General features: G+C 42.2%; 1 pseudogene; it reads right to left on the bottom strand.

Annotated features, from left to right (window-relative positions):
• Positions 1-2,376: 2,376 nt before the first annotated feature.
• Positions 2,377-3,392, bottom strand: LOC132346175 (histone-lysine N-methyltransferase SETMAR-like; annotated as a pseudogene).
• Positions 3,393-4,178: the final 786 nt, after the last annotated feature.

Genomic DNA, 4,178 nt, shown 5'->3' with positions numbered 1-4,178 from the left:
GGAATAAAGAATTGTACATGCATCAATTCCTTCTGAGAAAACTTCAGAAACTCATTGAGACTCTCTGAATCGCTACCAACTAAGAAAATATCCACATTGAAACAGGTAGTAAAAGCGGAGACACACTCCAGTCATAAACCCCGATTCTGGCACAGAGCTGCACACTCTTAACAGAAGCCCCAACTCGTTTTTCCGTGAGGAGTGAAGAGTTTGGACTACGCATCTAACGCATCGATTTCCACTGTTGCCACCTGAGAGACTGACTTCTAACTTACCTATTTCTGGGGGCTGAGAGGCCTGGACATTCACTGACCCCTTAAGACCACAAAGAACAGAGGCCGCTTTAAACCTGCACAAGAGCACTTCTAAGGGCTAGTACCCACGGCCCAGTGCCCACTGAGAGCAACGAGTGAGGTCCAGCTCTCAGCTCCTCCCTGGAAAGGCCTACACTGCCCATCTAACTCCATAGGCTTCTGAAGACTCTAACTGCTGTCAGAGGTCTGGTTTCCAACTTGCTTACCTTTTCTACTGACAGCGTCCTCTGGGAGCCTGGCTATGTTCTGGCTGTTGAGAACAGAGAAAACTCAGTAACTTAGCCACCCACAGCTGTTCTGTGGCAACATTTCTTCTGAGGAAGCAACTGGGAGGTGCTGACTGAGGAAGCAGGTGAGGCAGGTAGGCACTTATGGTGGTTCCTCTTTCTGCCAGCCTCCACTTCTGGTAATGTTTCTTCTGCGGGAGCAAGTGGGAGCCGCTGCCTCAGAAAGCCGGTGCAGCAGGTAGACATTTGGTGGTTCCTCCCTCTGCCCGCCCCCACTTCCTGTAAAAAAAAAAAAAAAAAGCCGCTAGCTTTTAGAGGGAAGGAATTAGATTTAACTTAAGTGTCTTGGCTTTTCTGGCTGCTGTCTGAGGGTCTGGCTACAAATTCATGTGCCTGGGAACCGTGAGAGCCTGGCATTTATTTGCTAGTCCCTCTGCATCTCCAGAGAATGTGGGAAAGTTTTGAGAAGCTTTTCAGGCCCTCCTGAGGTGCCTCTTCTTGCCTCACTCTAGCACTAAAATCCAGCTCCCAGCTTCTCTCTTAAAAGTGGTAGCCTGAACGTCCAGTGTTCCAACTTTCCAGCTGTTTCTCGAGGGTTTGACTTCTAAGCAGCTCGTGTCTGAGAGTCCAAGACAGGCAATCACTTAATTTCCGGGGAGTTTGAAATGGCGGCCGGGAATTTTGTGCCTCAGACCCCCACCCTTACTGTAGAGCTGGAACCTAATCTCCAGCTATGCTATGCTAAGTCACTGAAGCTATGCTTCAGTCGTGTCCAACTCTGTGCGACCCCATAGACGGCAGTCCACCAGGCTCCCTCGGCCCTGGGATTCTCCAGGCAAGAACACTGGAGTGGGTTGCCATTTCCTTCTCCAATGCATGAAAGTGAAAAGTGAAAGTGAAGTCGCTCAGTCGTGTCAGACTCTTAGCGACCCCATGGACTGCAGCCTACCAGGCTCCTCCGTCCATGGGATTTTCCAAGAAAGAGTACTGGAGTGGGGTGCCTTCTCTGAATCTCCAGCTAACCCACCTGTATCTGAGAACCGAAGGGGCCTCAAGTTCTTTTGTTCGCTAGGGATGAGAGAGAACAAAATAGTAGTGCGAAAGATCCTGCGGTCTGAACTCGTGTGCAGGCGTTTGCGCAGCTCCTGTCCACAGCTTTGTGCAGAGCAAGCGGGGCCGTGAACTCCAGCTCCCAGGTTCTTACTGAGGAAAAAAAGGATTGGGATCAGACATCTAGCACCTCAGCCTTTCCAGGTGCTGCTCAAGGAACTGGATTCTGTCTTGCCTGTCTTGGGAAACTGAAGGGACTTGGCACATACTAATCTGTTGGGGGCGGGGGTGGAGGAGGGTGAGGAGGGAAGGTAACTGAAGAGATGGTTACATAGTTTGCTTGACTGTAGTAATCACTTCACTGTATGTATATGTAGCAATATATATATATATATATGCTGTACATCTTAAATATATAGTTTTTATTTTTTTTAATGTAAGAAAAAAAAGTATATTGCTAATGGCTTTTGTGGGGCAAAACAGTGTAACTTACAGATCTTTTAGAACAGTTTACAAATTATGTTGTTCAAAGCTTACAAAATTTTAACTGTTTTAGCTGCTATATCTATCATTTTACAGGATTAAAATGTTGCTTATGACTTTAGGTGTTTTTTTTTTTTTTAACTAATAATCTTTTTCTATCGTGAATCAAACCACCATTGTATAGATAGATAGTGCCCTTTAATGGGAGAGTGAGTTGTATATTTATATTAGGTTGATACAAAAGTAACTGCAATTTTGGACAGTAAAATTTAAGTCTTTATAAGTAGGCTCAAACATCTTTATTAGTCAAAATAGGAACTATTACAATCAATACTTTTTTCAATGAGAAATAAGTTTATTCCTGTAGTATAAAAATCCGTGCTTCAGGACCTGACAAACTATTGGAAAGCATTTTTGGTCTCCTGCTCATTGTGGAAGCTTTATCCCTGCAGAAAGTTATGGAGATTCTTGAAGAAGTGGTAGTCAGTTGGCAAAAGTTTAGGTGAATATGGCAGCTGAGGCAAAACTTGCTGTACCCCAATTCATTCAACTTTTGAAGCATTGGTTGTGCCACATGCAGTCAGGCGTTGTCATGGGGAAGAATTAGGTCCTTTGTGTTGACCTGCTGGCTGCATGCATTGCAGTTTTCTGTGCATCTCATCGACTTGCTGAACATACTTATCAGATATAATGGTTTCACCTGGATTCAGAAAGCTGTAGTGGATCAGATGGGAAGCAGACCACAAAACAGTGACCATGACCTTTTTTTGGTACAGGTTTGGCTTTCAGAAGTGCTTAGAGCTGCTTCTTGATCCAGTCACTGAGCTGGTCATTGCCAGTTGTATAAACTCCACTTTTCATTGCAGGTCACATTCCAAATGAGAAATGGTCTGTTGTTTTTGTGTAGAATAAGAGAAGGCAACACTTCAAAAGAATTACTTTTTCTTTTTTTTTTTCAGTCAGTTCATGAGGCACCCACTTATCAAGTTTTTCAACTAATTTGCTTCAAATGCTGAATGTGGTAGAATGGTCCACACTGAGTTCTTCAGCAACTACTCATGTAGTTGGAAGAGGATCAGCTTTGATGATTGCTCTCAGTTGGTTGTTGTCAACTGGCAATGACTGACCACTGTGCTCCTCATCTTCAAGGCTCTCGCTTCCTTTGCAAAACTTCTTGAATCACCATTGCACTGTGCATTCATTAGCAACTCATGGGCCAAATGCGTTGTTGCTATGAGTTTTCTCCACTGCTTTATGACCCATTTTGAAGTCAAATTTCAAAAATTGCTCAAATTTGCTTTTTGTCTAACATCATTTCTATTGTGGGTTCAATTCCTGAGTCAGAAAGATCCCTAGGTGGAGGAATGGCAACCCATTCTGTATTCTTGCCTGGGAAATCTGTGGACTATAGTCCATGGGGTTGCAAAAGTGTTGGACATGACTTAACAACTAAACAGCAAATATATATACATATATATATATATATATATATATATATATATATTTGTGTGTGTGTGTTAGTCCCTCAGTCAAGTCACTCTTTGCAGCCTCTAGGACTGTAGCCCACCAAGTTCTTCTGTCCATGGAATTCTCCAGACAAGAATACTGAAGTGGGTAACCATTCCCTTCTCCAGGGGAATCTTTGGACCCAAAGATTAAACCCAGGTCTCCTGCATTGCAGGCTGATTCTTTACTGTCTGAGTCATCAGGGAAGCCCATATATAAATGTACACATATGTAATATTTGTATATATGTATATAAATGTATATATATTTAAGTGGTCTAACCCCTCTCCTTTTTCTAAACTTTGTTCATGTTACATTTTTGACTAACATTTCATGCTAGTTATAGCCCACCCAGACTCTTTTCAGTGATATTGAAGTCTTCAATTCTCAGAAATTGACTTCTGAGAGGATGCTCCTTTTGGGGGAGAATCTGCTTACTAATATTAGGAATAACAATATGTACTTTAATATAGTGTATAGCTTATATAAACTTGATTATAAACACATAATCTCATAAACATATATATATATATATATATATATATATAATGGAATCTTGATTTAATATTTTATAAGCCCACTGATTTATTTTGGATAC

The sequence above is a fragment of the Bos taurus genome, chromosome 9 (assembly GCF_002263795.3).
Source record: "Bos taurus isolate L1 Dominette 01449 registration number 42190680 breed Hereford chromosome 9, ARS-UCD2.0, whole genome shotgun sequence".
Classification (NCBI taxonomy): domain Eukaryota; kingdom Metazoa; phylum Chordata; class Mammalia; order Artiodactyla; family Bovidae; genus Bos; species Bos taurus.
Note: the sequence above shows the minus strand (reverse complement) of the source record. Positions and strands in the feature narration are given on the sequence as shown.